This window comes from Amphiura filiformis, chromosome 1 (assembly GCF_039555335.1).
Source record: "Amphiura filiformis chromosome 1, Afil_fr2py, whole genome shotgun sequence".
Taxonomy (NCBI): domain Eukaryota; kingdom Metazoa; phylum Echinodermata; class Ophiuroidea; order Amphilepidida; family Amphiuridae; genus Amphiura; species Amphiura filiformis.
Window position 1 is genome coordinate 102,457,773 of NC_092628.1, and position 18,295 is coordinate 102,476,067.

Below are 18,295 nucleotides of genomic sequence, written 5' to 3' on the forward strand. Positions count from 1 at the left end.
ATATTTTTCACTTTTTTTACGTCATCCCTGTATTAATTAAGGACTGAAATTTCACTTAAGCTTCAATGTTAGGGAACTTTATAGATAAAGTTTTTTTATTAAAAAATGTTGAAAAGCGACGCCGCTTTTTCAACGCCCAAACTAGCATTAAAATATGTTGCGTTAGCAGTAATTCGTAGTACTTTTCTTGTGAAATCGCTTTGCATAATTTCATATCTATTTTAGTCATTAATAGGTTAGCATCTTTCATTTAAATCAGAACATGCCAACCTCACGAAAAACATGGACACCACATTGTCTCAAGTAGCCATTTACTTTTAACCGGAACTCATCACCACACATTGTCATCATCCCTATATCTTCGTGTCAAAAATTGCAGTGATAGTACAGCGAATACTCTCGTTTTTCAACAGCTACGCATGGCGATTTTGTTCGAGATAGGCCGAGCGACTCAGGATATTAAAGCATACCATGACTATCATTATGAAATACGACAGAGTTTCTATATTCTACACATTATTACGATTTGTGCATGCTCTAGTACCCCATATGATGTTGCTATTACAAGAAAAATCGATTTGTTTTCAGGTAAAACCAGGGTTTTGATTGGGCTTTTCCAGAAAATAGGTGCACACCCCCTATAGAGGAGTAAATTTTCAATCAATGAAATGTCCGGATTTCCAAGTCTGCTTTCTGAAAACGACTGGATTTCCAGTTGCCAATGTTACTGGAAAAAGCTTGGAAATCCAATAAAATGATGGAAAAATCACGGAAATGTTGAAAATGAGCTCTCAAATTGAGGATTTCTGATTTTAAACTATTTTTCTGCCGGATTTTTTTGCCTTTGGGCACTTTAAATGTCTGGATTTCCAACAGTCACGACTGGACAAAAAGTCCGGATATCCGAACTCCTCTATAGGGGGTGTGCATCTATTTTCTGGAATAGCCCATTACCAGTACACTTACTTGAAATGCAATACACTAATTAGCGGCGACTGCTATTTGTTGTGTATATGTTTTACTGCATTTTGTCCGTAAAGATTTTTAAATCGCTCGTAAAAATTGTGATATATTTAATTTTGAGAATTACAATAAAGGAACACGTTTAGCCCATTCAGTTAAGTTCCAGGTGCAAGTCCTATAACACAATGCATATGTAAACTTTCTTTATCTGTGTCAATAATAGAATATTGATTTCAACGGAGTATGGAGCTTTATGGAAAAAAATATTGATAATACAGGGTGTTGACACTGTGCACCATTGCACCTTTCGCGCAGTGATTTGATGTAATGCGCCCTTCAACGAATTGAGGTTTTATATCCGAAGCCAAAAGATGGCGCTATTTAGCGTTGTTTCTAATTATGACATATCTGTCTTTGTTTAGGATTATACAGGGGTAAAAAATAACTGTTACAATTTAATATTAATTAATAATAGGCTATTTATAAAATTATGTAAAATTTTAATTAAGTGAAATAAAATTTTGCATAATTTAGTAAATATTACAAAGGCCTAGGTTCTATACTTTATATGTAACGATAAAAAATGGTGGTACATGTACCATTCTTGTTTTGCGGCCTGATTAAGGATAGCAAGTAGGCTTTTCATACTTCAGTTACTGTTCATTTTCCTATACACAATACACAGTGCTCTCACCATTGACGTGTGACCTCTACAAACAGTGTATGTTAGAGGTAAAGGGCATTGCCTAGTTAACGTCACTGTGTAAAAAATATAGTTTTGTAACATGTCCTAAATTTTTAGATGTTTGGAAATATTCGCACTTTGGTGTTTTTGCAAGGAAGGGCACGGCATGGCACGGCATGCAACTTTTAGTGACTATCACTCACTTGTGAACCACTCTCTTGTGAGGGCATTAAAGCTAAATCACTTGACGGATATTTTTTGTATTTGCTGTCAATCAAGAATAATGTTAAATGTATACATTACATGTAGGCTAAAAAACTGAGTAGGTGGGGCATCTGCAAATGCTCGTACCTACCTGATATTAAATGACAGATAACGGCAAAAACAACTCCCATATCTATCCATAACTTTGGTCAGTGGAGCGAGTCAGGGGGTGATTATTGATTGGCAAGTGCCATATTTGGGCATAAGGCTTAAGCGCAGTCCACCATTCAAAGTGGAGGACGGGCTGGAGTAATTTCCTGTTAACCAGGTTAAAGTACTGCAATGGTCGCATCATGTTTGCTGTGCAGCATAACTGCACTATGTTTCTTTTATCACGTTTATCAAACGGCAAATTGTTAAAAAAGTAATATGTATCTGCAACGTCTATAGACAGTTCATCAGAGGTGCAAACACAGACGAACTCCAGCAAGCTATTAAATGCATGGCTATCGTATCCCGTTTACATAGGCCAGAAAAACGTGTCTAGCTGGCTGCTATGTCTAGAGTTCGGCCCTGTTGAATGCTACACGTATGTAGCACAGAGGCGTACTTTGGCCGCTCCTACCAGGGCGGGAGAAGGTAAAAAAGTTTGACCCTTTTTTTTTCATTGAACAGCAAATTAAAAAAATAAAATAAATAAATAAAGATTATAAGCGTTACCGACCTAAAAGAAAAAAATTTTATGTTTAATTAAAATTATCAAAACCTTTTTCAGAATGTCAACTCAGAACCCCCCTCCAAAATACGCGCATGTAGCAGAATAATTTGTGGATTATTATGTCTCTGTTTCACGAAGCAACAGGCCCTAATGCTATTAATAGAGATGGGAAACTATAGTTCCATGTCTGAAGGAATGACGTGCCTTATTTGGACGAATCTCAACAACTCTATGAAAAAGGGAATTTCAAAAATTATCTATACCCTTTTTCTCAACTAAAGTAATACCACTCCTATGTCAAATTTATCTCATACTACCCCAAAAAACTTAATATACATCTGTACACATCAAGTTTTTACCAAACAGGCTCTTTTTATATGAATATATATACATCATTATAGTTGTAATTCTAGTTGTAATTCTCTTACTTTCTTATTAGGGCTAATTATCACGGGGTATAAGGCTATTAAGCATCATATTAATTAAATCTTATCTTCTATCAACTGAAAGAGCTTTAAAATCAGTTAATTGCGTTAAAATAAAACAAATGCGTATTTTTGACGAACAGTTAAGAATATTAGCCCCAAAATCATGGCCTAAGTAAAGTCAATGTTTATTAACCACATAGTTGGGCCTTCAATTATTTCAATTATTAAAACGGAATTCGGCCAATTACACTTTTAGAATATCTTGCTCAGCAACAACTGCAGCATCTTATTTTAGATCCAACAAATAAGTCTGTGTTACTATATCCCTGACATAGGAGATGGTAATATAGATCATTAGTATGGGACTCATGTCGCGGAACCAATGATCATGCTAGAATTTGATGCTTACCAAACGCTCGCATTCTTCACGCTAAGGTGACAATTAGAAAAAGGATACGAACATATGGTTTTCTAATCGCACTCATTTTTAATATTAGGTTTTAATATAAAGGTTTGGTAAGCTGTTATTTCAGCACGACATGATCTAGGTGAAGATGATATAGAGAGATCGTAGCGACAATTGTTCTGGATGTTAATCTCAACTTATCATGTGAATAGTCACGGAATAATGTACACCTATTAATAGTCACGGAATAATTTACACCTATAGGGCCTACTTGTTTTCATTTAATTACAGAAAAGTGCACAAACTTCACAGAATAGCAGCTAAAATAAGGCAAGGGGGATTCTAACTCAAATTTATTCTGACGTGGATATGGTTTATATTTGAGCAGAATGTAAAGAGAAATCAGTGTTCTCTGAAGTGGATGAATTTCCAATGACAGATTTGTAAATCTATAGCATCATTGGGTAAGTATTTTTCAAAAAGGCAAATAAATCAACCTTTTATTGGATTTGTTGTGTTCTGTCAAATATAAAGTCGTTGGGCAGTGCAATAACGTAAAACCTCGTCTACAAGCATATAGAGTGCTTTAGATTAAAGCTAAATTAATACAAGCGCCGTCCGTCGACAAACTTATAACATTAAGGAGTTTGAACAAATAAATTACCGATACAAGTATCTACAAGTAAGTACTATTGTAAAAACCAATGTATTGTATTGTCATATTTACGGCTGTTTCGTATTAATTTAGCTTTCCTGGAAAACAATCTATATGCCTATAGACGAGGTTTTACGGTAGTCGCATGCGCCACTTTTTTTTTGGGGGGGCTAAGTTGTTGATTTATTATGAAAATTTAGGTAAATGCATTATTTGCTAAAAAGCAAATAATTAATTCTTAATTAACTAAATAAAGGTGACTGGGAGTAAAAAATGATAAAAAGATGGAAGTAAACTGGTTCAATAAAGGTAATCACTAAATGAAGAAGATGTTATAAATTTGAACAACACTTGAAAAAGTCGCGATGATTTAAAAAGCAAAAGGGTATTTACTTCAGTCTATCCTTCATTCAATGCTAAGTGCGTCCACCACCACGGTTCATACAGAACCTTTGCATCAGGGCACGGAATAAGAATTCCCAATGTCTTATTTCTCGTGGCCTTTCTTTTTCTTGCTCTTTTCTTCATTCTGTTTCTTTCGCCTTTTCTCTTCATACAGGCCATACCAAATTTTAAGCTTGGTTTGAGCCTGGTCCCATAAGGCCCCAAGTGTGTGTCTACCTGGACCGACTGGTTAAACAGACAAACTGACGAGATGCCTTACATTTAATCTTGGTCAATGCTGTTCTTTGATGCGGCGTGGGTTGCGCTTGATGGCATTGTTAGCCTTTCTCTTCAGAGTGTCCCATAGGTTCTCTATTGGGTCCAAATCTGGAATCTTTGAAGGCCAAAAGGTTTCTATTCCCCCCGGTGTCAAGAAAGGCCTGCGTTATTCTGGCTCTGTGTGGTGTCCAATTTTCCTGCATTAGAATAAATCCAGCCGCGATGGCAGTAGCACTGCGAATCCAGATTGATCCTCGTTCCCCAATGAGATCAACTACATTTTCTTTTATTAACACTCCTTTTCATCGATTAATCACCCATTTGGCAAACATAATGGTTTAAATTTGAATGATAAAGGCTCGCACAATAAAGCATCATCTGCACTGGATACTCATCTAGTAATCTGTACAGAATCCTTTGCATAGGGACTACTGAAACGTTTGAGATCCGACCCTTTACCATTGAAATGCTTGTAACTTCATTAAGAACGCAGAGCGAAGAGCAAGGGATCAAAATCCGAAGTATAAAATACTGCATTCAGTGAGTTCATTAATTTGCTCTATACTTATTCGGGTTATAAATCGTGGCGACGTTTTCAAGTGTAGCGATACTTTTTTGAGCAGTTTATTATATTTACGTATTTCTGTGCACACAATTTAATTTTACTAGAAATAATAGTCCTGTTGTTCAGCACTGCGGGTCGAAACTTCAAGCTAACTAACATTTGAACAGTCGTGAATAACACGCTCATTATTTCTGATAATGGTCTGTTTCTCACCCTTTATCTAGGCCTAATACGTGATGGATAGAGCATTACCCTTTATTTTGTAATTTATAAGAATATATGGAATAAATCAGAAGATGATTGACTACCTAACTACTTCAAATACAGATTTCAATGAGATTGAGCTCAATTCTGTAATTGGATTGAGAATGCTGACTTCTAGCATTTTTTAGTAATGTTTTCAATTCAAAAAATTACAGTTTAACATTAAATATGTGAACTATAAAGTTGGTGCAAAAATGATAAATTTGCTCGACGTATACATGTATGTAAGATAACCTGCTCAAAACAGACCATTACTAGAAAGAATGGGCATGTCGCTCCGAACTGGTTCGATGTTAGTCGGGGTCTCAACCTCACACCAACTAACATCTCCCCAGTTCTGAACAATACGCCCATTATTTCTTGTAATGATCTGTTTCTCACCCTTTATCTAATTAGTGTAATGTGTTTGAAAAAGAAAAAAGAAAATTAAAAAAAATGAGTCCCAATGTCACAGCATCAAGTGTGATAAAAAATAATGGAAGGCCCTAGATAGTTGAACAGCTTTAATACTGATTCGTTATTAAAATAACCAGCGAATCGTTTCACCGTGGGAAATGTCATGTGTCTGGAAACATACGGGGACATATGGCGTTACCATGAAATAATATGACTGGGAAATTATTAAATCAAATGAAGACTTTATCATTTTTATGTCATGACGGGACACATTTATGGCAGTGAATTTATGATATCTACTGTCAGCTTTAACATATAAAATATCAGGTATTGAAATCGTTGCTTAATCTTCACAGAATTGTTAAGAAAAGTAACGCATGACGTCATATTACGGCCTCCAGAAATTCAAAAGAGCTGATTAAAAAAGCCATGATGTGTGATTTCTCCAACAGCGACGCCCTCAATATTTCTCGAATTTATACTTTTTGCATGGTTGTATTGCCCAATACCGCGAGCCTTCAGTGCTTTAATTACAGTAAAATTGGAGTTTTTAAATAAATCCGGATATCGAGTGATGGCTGACACGTCACGTGTATGTGTATCATTGAATTAGTGACGTATAAACTGTGTGTATTTCGCTATTCGCCGAACTAATATACGGTATTGACGATAATTATAGGCGCTGAAAAGGAAATAACAATTGTCCTTGTTTTACCTCATTTGTTGACTCAAATCATGATATAATGTGATCACTGAAAATCGCTTTAAAGGAATTGTATACAGCAAGGTACCAGTTATTTTTTACACTTGTATATCTTAAACAAAGACAGATATTCATCGGCCCATTTGTTAAAATCATTCAAGAAATAAAAACACGATGATCCAAAACCCAAGGCATATGCAAATTAAAAAGTTCCAGTTTGCTCCATTTGCACAAATCGTTCTCGAACAAGATAACCAGCGCCGTGCTTCCATTGACTAGCACATTAAAACCAGCGCCCAGCTTTCCATTGATAAGAACATAAAATGTAACTTTTGATTTCGTTACTTCCTTGGTTTTTAATATATAGATCACCGTTTCTTTACTTTTCAATCAATTTAAAAACATGAGGTCTAACATCAGAGCTAATTGTGACACATATTTATCTTTGTGTCACGGTTGTTTGATGGCATGTAAAACTGAGTCATTTTTAAGGGGTATAGACACTTGTAAAATGATATTAGAGCATCAGCAAACAGACTTACAAGTGGAATTTTCAAAAAACCTTTTATCATGAAATATAAGGTATTTGGATAATTTAAATTTAAATTATATATAAATAGCGCCCTCAATTTGCACAGAAATGCATAGTTTATAGAATTAAAATTACCATAAAGAAGCAGAAAAGATGAATAATTTGATACAGAAACGAAAATCTATGTTAAAAATTGCTACAAAATAAATGTGTATGTACAGTTTATTAGTGTGATAGCTGTTGGTATTATTCAGGTCTCGAATTGAACATTATGGTAATGTGTTGTTAGAAATATTAATAAACTAGCGGGATACCCGCGCTTCGCGCGGGTCCCCGCTAGATGAGTAAATGGGAGCGATCACTAAAACAGGAGGAATTACTGAAAAGTAGAATCATTGAAAAAGTAAATTTTATTTTTCTAAACCTGACCCTTCTGGCAGTTCCATTTAGCTTTTTTTTTCTTTTCAGTTTCTTCTACATGGGCCTAGTTTGTTCCCATTTAAAAAAATATTGCTATTTAGTTTGTGATTTTCCGTTTCCATGTTATTTATTTATTTAGGCCTAACAGCATTCCCATTATGTTCCAAATCTGTCCTTTCTTACGTTTCCCTTTTAGCTTCTTTTAATTTTTATGCTGCTTAGCTTGTGATTTCCCGTTTCCATGTTATTTATTTAATTCTGTTCTCATTATTTTAGCTTCTTTTTTCTTATATTTCCTGATTAATTTTAATATAATTTTAGCTTTTTTTTTCTTACGTTTGCTGATTAGTTTCTTTCCTTCTTTATTTTGCTCCCGTTTCATTTAGTTACTGTAACCTTTTCAGTTTCTTCTACATATATCTATTTAATTTGTTCCAATAAATATATGCTGTTATTTTCTGTTTCCATGTTATTTATTTATTGATGTTATTTATTATTATTTATTATTTTATAAATCTACCCTTTCTTACGTTTGTCCTTTTAGCTTTGGCTTTTTTTTTACATTTTTGTTTCCAGTTTTCATATTTCCTGCTTAGCGTGTGATTTCCCATTTGCATTTAGGCCTATGTTCTCATTATTTTAGCTTCCTTTTTCATGAATTATTTTTCTCTGGCACGGAAAGTTGGCCTATGCATATGCGCCCCGTGCGTGCGCGTCACATCCCTTGTACGCCAACGCACTAACGCCAACGCACTGCCAGTTAGTTACGGTACGCGCTACCACTGAGTTTCGACAATAAAAAGCCCGGGAAAAAAACACCCGGTTTTAACCATATTTCTTGGCCGTTTTCAACCAAATGCACATCCCGTATATATTCCTCAATCTCCCGTATGAATTTGGCTGTAAAACTAAACGACGTTTCATAGGCCTAGAATAAATAACGAAATTGTACACTGACTGCCTCCACCTCGGGTCTCCTGATTCACGCGTCGTAGCCTTAATCTCTTGGCTGCCAACCTCGATGCAGTGGCGGAAAATGGGGCGCGTAGCTCTGCGTAGGGGCGAAAAGCTCGTAAGATCATTCATAAATTATGCGTTGTTGCGCATCTAGATAGCCTGAATCATTTCTTGGCCACCTCGCAGTTGGCAGAAAACGGGGCAATGTTGCTCTGCGTATGGTTTTTGAATGTAAATATTTATACTACGCGATTCACACTGTCCTTATTACCCACAATGCCACTGCATGCGATTTTGCATAGCAACACACCAGTTTTTTATGTTATTCTCTTAGTTACCATCAATTTTTGCAAAAATGACCCTCAGATGGTTTAATGGCAATATGTACCCGATCAATGTACGAATAAATCAGAGCTGAAAGTGAAATCATCTCTGAGTCTATTTGTGCACAAGATTTAGCGACTTCCTTTTATTTATATAGATGATCACATCAAACAACCGTAGTGTATAATAAAGCTTTGCGGTCTGTATTGCAACTCACCATCCGCAGATCATTATGAGATTCATGAAGCATGAATATAAGATAAAATTATTATATAATAGTTTTAAAAATTCTTGTAATTTGTAATGACATTTTCAGAATTGCTGAAATAAATTATATCCAAGTCATAACACATGTTACTGACTGAAATGATTTGCATATCTTTATCCATACAATTCATGTACCAGTTTAATCTACTTGATACGTCTTAATTTGAATATAATGCTGACATGCATTGCAGCAGCCTTACCAGGCACGTTTCGTTTTTAAGATGAAAGACACATTACAGTATTGATCTGGAATATTAAAGTGATCCATCATTAAATTTAGGAAGTGTCAATTATGCATCATTTCAGTCAATGGAGTGTGGGAGTTTCTAAATGACAATGAGAATTATTGTCTGTACAAATATATAATAATAATAATAATAATAATAATAATAATAATAATAATAATAATAATAATAATAATATAATAATAATAATAATAATAATAATAATAATAATAACACTAATAATAATACTAATAATAACACTAATAATAATAATAATAATAATAATAATAATAATAATAATAATAATAATAATAATAATAATAATACAATGTATTGTATCTTTTGTTATTCCACAATTTCACGAATGGGTAAAACGGCTGATTTTATATGCATACAGCAAATTAACAAAGTCTAAAATATGAACATCTGGGTAAGTCGGGCCCGTAGAACAGGTTTTCTCAGTCGCCTAATATTTCTTTTAAGGATGTGCAACTCAGGCTTTTGCCTTTTGTAGCGTCTCCTGAATCTTATGTTAATTCTATTTTGCTGTTTTAACTTATGTGCATGTATTTGGATATAAATAAATATAATATAATGTTTGAATGGCGCAAATACAGTATGTGAATTGATCAGTGAAAACTCTTCACATGGTGACATTTTAATTCTTGAGGTTTGTAGAAACAAGTATGGAAATATAGAACTTTTTTAGAATTGTATTTTGTACATAATTTGTTATTTTATACATCATTTTCAACATTGAAAGTTATGAGCAAAGGAGTGAAAAACATAAAGAAATAGTTTCTTTTTAGCCCATATTATCTATATAGGATAATGTGACATGTGAAGGGTTTTCACATCACATAATGTCCAAATAGCTCTAACGCAACATGGTTTTATGTTATTTATATGTATTTCAAAATTATAGATATTTTCTTTAATCCGCAGAACTGCATACAATAAAATGTCACGTTGGTTCACCGTGTGCAACTTGTTGCTGTTGTTGAATGGCTCAAACGTAAGTAGATAATGCATTATTGATGTTAGTCTAATCATGTATGTATGTATGTATATCATATTATATCGTATTATCGTAGCGATTATTATTATTATTATTATTATTATTATTATTATTATTATTATTATTATTATTATTATTATTATTATTATTAACTGCTGAACAAGTGTGTTGCTATTTTACCGAGTTTCGAGTTCGAGTATCGAGTTTCGAGTTCGAGTTTCGAGTTACAAATTTCGTGTTTCGAGTTACAAATTTCGAGTTTCGAGTTATTATTTTCGAGTTTTTTCATTACTACTAAATATAACATTTAAAGTGAAATAATAACGTTATTTAGCTCAATGAACATGATAATAACCTAACTCGATATTTTGACTTTTTCGAGTTATAACTCGAAAATGTCAATATATCGAGTTAAGTTTGTCATCAATCATAGTTCCAAGATATTCATATGAAGACACACGCTCCACCTTACTACCCTTCACGAGTATAGGGCTTGAATATAGTTTCAAAAATAACTCTTATTATAAGTAAAAATATAATGTCATTTGACGAAGGCTCAATTCAACACTCACTTGATATTCGACGAAAATATATATATATATGTGACGTGTCATGTCAAAAGGAGACACTTTTGGGCAGGTTTTCAATTGTGAGGTTTTTACATATTAAAAGTCTAGAGATATTTTGCTCCACAACGTCGTTTTCTCCAATGAAATCGGACATTCCCAAGCGAAGATATTGAGTTCGTAAGTTAGGATATTATAAAATTGGAAATTGAGATATCGGCCTTTAAAAATATTATTGACAATGTTAAGAGTAGGAATTACCTTGAAAAATGTCTAAAAAAATACAAGATGCCAGTTATATTCTGGTCTGAAACTATCAGACAATATTTTAAACATAAATAACATCACAGATTCACAACAAACCCAAATTGTGAAAATATCACCCCGGGCAGATTTTTGGCTATTTCTCCATTTACGATCCTGCCCAAAAGTGTCTCATGTTGACATGACACGTCACATATATACCGATTTATCAATTCATCCGATCGATGTTTGACATACTTCACCATATCACAAGCATTTAGGTCAATTTCAAAAATTAGAATATGTAACTTTAATGATTTTTTAAACAATATATTCGCCATATATCACATATGCATTTTTCCCTTAAATATTGGCACTTCCTTGGTTTCGCGTAGCTCTGCGCTAAATTGTGTTTTAACATTCTGTCAATTTTATCTCATAAACGTTACACCGAATAAGGCTTGTAATATTTCGCCAAGTCTAACGTGTAATATTTTAACTACTGTTCTACTTTCCGTGTTCGTTTAGCGTTGTTTTTAATGTTCAACTAGTTTCTGATTTTATTACACTTTTACTAAAAACCTCAGAAACGTAACTCGAAAATCCTAACTCGAAACTCGAAAAACCTAACTCGAAACTCGAAATTTGTAACTCAAAACTCGAAATTTGGAACTCGAAACTCGAACTCGAAACTCGAACTCGAAACTCGAACTCGAAACTCGAAACTCGAACTCGAAACTCGAAACTCGATGAATAGCAACACACGCTGAACAAAGGTTGATATACAACTTTTTCGCTCAAGTCATGGTCTTTCAGTTTTTGATGCGTGTTACTATTTTGAAAACGAGCCATTAATAAATCTGCAAATTAGCACGCCTTCGCTAAATAATCCTACAAACATGCGATTCATAGTTTCACCGGATGATTAGCTAAATATGAAAACAAAACTACCAAGTTTAGAATCAATGCCCCTTGGAATAATTTCTTGAGATCAAACATAAAAATCACCACCCCATCCTATCCCCGATATTCATTGATATAATATGATTGTTCTGTTTGATCGCAAAGGTTGGTCTACGATTATCTCGGGTCATTTGTATACTGGCGTTTAGCCTTCCGGATGAAAGGTCGTAAGACAAGGTTTAAATAATAGTTTTCCATTTGGGCTTGGCGACTTAAAAAGCGCCACATAAAATACCCGCGCATTACAGCATAACTTTCATGTTAAAATAATATATTTCTAAATTTTGCTACACACAGTATGTTGCCGAAGCAGCAGAGAATTGTATAAAAGGTAGGATTTTCTTTAATATTTATACATATACAGTTGTGTAAGTTCATATGTGCAGGTAGTAAACAAGAAGTAAAAAGATTAAAACTTTCAACTGCACTCACCAGGTTATTTTCCCAAATATTTCAGAACCAACTGGTTCCTTTCTCAGTGGGTGATGGTGTGTGAGATGCTGCTGAAATCAGTGTTTCTAGAAGATCTTCTACTACTTTTATGGAACAGTTTGAAAGCTAAGCCCTTGAAACTGCACCACATCCACCCAGAGTGTGGCTTCGCTACGTGGACGACACGTTCGTAGTTATTAAACGGGAGCATTTCAGCGAATTCACAGAGCATATCAACTCGCAAAGTTCACATGTGAAGCGGAGGTGGATGGACAGCTTCCTTTCTTAGATACGTTGGTCAAGCGCTCCGAGGACGGTTCTTTACGGGTCAGTGTGTATCGTAAACCTACACACACTGACCAATACCTCAATTTTGACAGCCACCATCCGCTAGAGCATAAGTTGAGCGTAATCAGGACTTTGTTCCTCCGGGCGGATTTCGCAGTTACGGACCCATTAGACAGAGAGAAAGAAATCTCGCATGTGCAGTCCGCGCTCAAGAATTGTGGATACGAGCGTTGGACATTTCACAAAGCTCGCAAACCGAAAAAACAAACAGATAACTCTTCTGCGGCGAATGCTAACACCAAATGCAAAGCTAATATCAACTTGCCATATGTCAAGGGTACCAGTGAGAAACTTCGCCGTGTGTTTCAGCAGTATGGGGTTTTTGCCACCTTTAGACCCCTCACCACGCTGCGTAAGAATCTGGTAGCACTGGACCCCACTGAAAAAGAAGATCAAACAGGAGTTATATACCACATTCCATGCACCGATTGTAGCTCTGTTTACATTGGTGAAACCGGAAGGAAACTCAAGTTCAAACATAAGGAGCATAAATCAGTTATTTATGCTCCTTTTTTGTGCCAATTCTCCTGTATCTGCTCATACCAAGTCCGGTCACAATATTGACTGGGGCGGAGTTACTATTTTGGAAAAGGACAGCAGGAACGATACAAGGAAAATTCGCGAAGCGATCCACATTAGGAGAAACCCGCAGCCCAAAATCAACACCTCGCAGGGGTATCTCCAGTTTACAACAGCTTGCTGAAATCAGTGAAACCAACTGGCAACTCTAGTAGAAGATCTTCTAGAAACACTGATTTCAGCAGCATCTCACACACCATCACCCACTGAGGAAGGAACCAGTTGGTTCTGAAATATTTGGGAAAATAACCTGGTGAGTGCAGTTGAAAGTTTAAGTTGAGATTTTTATATCGCTGGAAACCTCTGGCTACATAATGTTTATGTACAAAATATCTCTTGCAGATGAATTCGTTTAGCTAAGATATCTAAGATATCGTGAAATTTGAATTTCGTTCTGGTGCACCAGAACGAAATTACAACGCATTGTCTATGGAGCAGTGTAAAACACATAATCATGCATAACTCGCAAACGCAAAATCGGAATCAACTGAAATTTTGGGAATAGGCTTTTTTCGTGGATATGTACTGAAACATGTCATAAAAAGAGGATGCTAGGATCACGAAATCCTCCTTTAATATTTATACACTATTTATAACATATGTATTTCCCCTTCACATATGAGTGTTTAGCGTAACTGCATGACTGAGTCAGAATCTAAAATACAATTTTCAGTTAATTCAAAATTTATTCTATTAACCATTATTATAAATAGTTCAAACACAATGCGCACAAAAGCTCAACATGATTTTTTTTTAAAGAAGCGAATAATATAATCCCGTACATATATATTTCCGTGATGGGGTTGCTGTAAGAAAATTTGAAATAAAAAATAAGAAAATGAAATAAATAAATGATAATACTAAATCACATTATACCTCTCTCAAAATAAATCTGAGTGATGACATACATGCACCGAGTCCATATTTTCCCTATTCCAGTACCACGATATGAAATGATAAAATTTCCCGATATGCCACAGTATCTTCTTACAACGCTGAAAGGTGATCTAGATTCCGGAGGTCTGTAAATCTATTCATGGTTCGGTTTACATAATTACCCATCAACATTATTTGACTATGGAAACCCATGCCAGTTGACAAGATATAAATAAGACGTTGAAACGCTTTATTTTCACTAGATCGCATACGAAGCAATCAGAATTGTATGCGCAATACGCAGATTAGTATTAATACATTAATGTTGTTGTCATAGCCTAAAAGAATGATGTTCAGTATACTTAGAGTGCAAAACTAGACCAGTCTATCGTCTGTGCCGCAGGCTGCTTTGTCATTTTTCATAATTCAAGAATTTGTTGTTTCAAAAGGTTAGATTATATTTTTACTAACTTTACCATTACGTTAAATAGATGTTAAATGCAAATATTATGATTGAAATAAATTTGACGTCAACTTTAAAATTATTGAAATAAACAGTTGAAAGTTATTAAAGGCACTTAAAGGATCTAAAAACAATATTGCAAATTCTGTGGCGGTATAATGTTACCTTTATTTTCCGTTACTGCATGGTTGCGGTGTGTAGCTTGGAGTTGGTATACCTCTTAAATTTCTGTCTTTCAAATTAAAGAAAATATTATTACAAGAATATAGCTTTCGGATATGAAAGTCTAATTTCAATAAATCTGGTTGCAAAGCAACATTGGCTAATACACGGTGGTTCGCACTAAATGATACATTCAAAAATTCAATCAAAGCTGCACGGTGTTAAGGTGGCTGTGTCCTCTCAAACATGTATGTAGTAAAAGTAACTTTGTAATAATTATTATTCACGCAAGATGCATAAAAGTATACATTTTTAACGGCAAGACATCAAGAAATCTGACTATGAAATTAATACAGATTTGGTGTAAAAACTACAAGAAAATCATAAACAAGTGAATTTTTGGGAATTTTGTTTGTACATCATCTCCAAAAATGTTTTTTTTTTTTTTCTTAATCTTGGCCTTATTTTTTGAGATGAACTTTTTAATATTCAGAAACGCCTATTTGCACAAAATAGGGAGGGCGAGTTAGTGTAGTGGTCGTCTCACTCGCTTCTCAGCGCGCTGTGGCCGGGGTTCAATTCCCCGCGGCGCCACATGTTTGGTTGCCGATCCATGCTCGTCCTCGCAGGTTTTTCTCCGGGTGCTCCGGTTTTCCTCCTGCATCGAAAATCGGACTTCTTTCCATATCCCTGTCCCGTCATATACGGATGGCATCCCTTGAATTTAGTAGCCTCTGAGCGTTATTAGGATTAGCCTAGTTCTCGTTTTTAAATCAACAGCCCCTTGACAAGTTAAAGCGAATCCATTCATAACTTGATACTAAATCGGGGAAAGATCTGGAAAAAAACCCCCACATTTTATCAGCTAAAACCATTTCACCACTTGAAATTAGTGCTTCCATAGGATGCGCCACGCATGTAAATAGATAAGCGTCAGGTATGCGTAGCGTATCTGTGCGTGTACTTCGCTGGTACAGCAAAAATTTTCTCTCTTTTAAAATTGCGAACACGAGTGAAATAAAATCCATAAAATAGTGCAGTTGGAGTTTACAAATCAGGTATTTCTTTTCTTGTATTCATAAAAAACATAACAAAGTACATACATATCAAAAAAGCTCAATTTAGCGAAAGAAAGAACGTCTAGAGTACACAGCCACGTTAAATGGTTTCTTTGGCATAAAGTAATGTGTAAACTACACCAGGAATTGTGTTTGTGTGATTTCAATTTAATGCTACATAGTCTGTCCCCCCAAAACGCATCACTTTATCTTGAGGACCCAAAACACCCGCCACTCTATGCTTTAAATATAATGTTATAGCCATATCTTATTCATCACACAGTCAAATTTGAGCAAAATCGGCATGAAATTTGCTGTAAAGCTACCTATTAAAGCACTTCAAAACCCAATTTACAAGATTCTTCCTATATCGTATTCATATTTGACATTCGTGTCTTGTCAATATTTGGGAAAGGAAGTTATATAATTAAGATTATTAAACCCTTTTGCCAACATGTAACTACGCATATTTGCCATAATACTCTCTAATCATGCTAATGGGTTTATTCAACGCACTGAATGGTATATTGTTCTATTGTGTCCGATTTGAGCGCTGACATATTGGAAAATGTTGCCAATCAATATTCATGAGAGTGTACATTCAACGTCTAATTTTCGAAATTGGGTGACTTGTGCTTGGCAGGTGTAAAATACATCTGACTGGGCGTTTTAAATACGTAACGCATAAAGGCATTGACATCATCGAATGGCTGCCTATAGTGCTGTTATGTGGGGGGGCTGTGTTTAGTTTCTATAATAATTATTATAAGGCCTACATTTTGTCATTCCTTTCTTTTCATTTCTCTGTACTTATTCTTTCCTTGCTAAAGTATCACTCCCTCTTCTTATCTCCCTTCCCTTCTCCATCCCCTCTTACTTTTTGTCCCCTCTCATTCCTATCATTTTCCTTACCTTTCTATTTATTTACTTCTATTTATTTATTTCTCTTCATTTCTTCCTCTTTCTCTCTTCATCCAGTCCCCCTCTCATTCTTCATATCCCCTCTTTCACCTATTCCTCCCTCATCCCCTTCCAAGACCTCTCACAGAAGAGCTGCCACTTCAGTACGGCACTGTTTATGGCAATCTCCTGCTTAAAATAAAATAAAATGTCAAGTTGTGAAACAACTTTTATATAGGCCTATACAGGTATACTTATTATTTGTTACATGTATAGTATTGTATACGTAGCTATTACCATTATACAGTCTATAGACATGCAGACATGGCAGCCTTGATGTGTAATCATTCAGCAAACGCATTCAATTTATTTAGTCAGTGGGGTGATCACGAACTGTACATCAGTGGCTAATATGTGCCTTTTGTGCTTACGGCTACTCAATCACACCCTTGTGTGTTATGGTAACAAAAGGTACTTTTCGTTCCAGTAGTCGCTTTCACGCGACTTTCGTTTGATCACTTATTGACAGTAGCCTGCTAGGTAAAGCGTTAATACACTGTCGGGTCAGCTTACCGATTTAATGGCGGAAGCCCTTTGTCCCAAACAAAAGGTACCTTTCTTGTCAGATTTCAAATCGGCACAAGCGAACAATGCGTTACATAATCTATTGCTTCTCGATCTTTAATAGCTCCATGGGTTTATTTATCACTTGCATTATTTTTTATTATCTTATTACTTGTGTAGCAGGGCATATAATCACCAGACATGCATTCTGCTGCATTAGTGCATTATTCATGTGTTTATACATGTATCGTATGTGGAACCACATCTCTCCACCCATGCACCAAGCTGTGAATTGCTGTGCGATTGATACGATGGTCTAATAGATTTTCTGTTTACATGAATTTTTTTGCTCTGCTTCGCTTGGATTTATAAGTATCCTATTTTTTTCTCGCTCGATTTATCCGCTTTCTTTTGGTATATTTCCCCCATATTATTTAATCTTATGTGTAAGTGTATATTCTAAGTGTATCTATGTTCCCCCATGCTGTGGTAAACCTGTCAATTCATGATCAATGTTTAAAAATCCTTGATGAGAATTCCACTCTCATCTCCAAACCCTGGTATTGTAAATACTGTATTGGATCGATTCTACCCTTTAATCATATCATTGACAATGCAGAATTTTGCATGAAATTAATCAGCTAAAATATGATCATCTACAAAACCTTAACATAAAAATCCCTTTGATCTGAACGACAACAATAATAACGATGGTGAACCAAATAAAAATTACGAAGTAAATAACAACA

At 35.1% G+C, this 18,295-nt stretch overlaps 1 long non-coding RNA gene across 1 annotated transcript; it reads left to right on the plus strand.

The window, feature by feature from the left end:
* Window positions 1-3,542: 3,542 nt before the first annotated feature.
* Window positions 3,543-12,498, plus strand: LOC140167819 (uncharacterized). The gene is made up of 3 exons (XR_011861074.1): window positions 3,543-3,868; window positions 10,320-10,389; window positions 12,462-12,498. It is a non-coding gene; the product is annotated as an uncharacterized lncRNA (long non-coding RNA).
* Window positions 12,499-18,295: the final 5,797 nt, after the last annotated feature.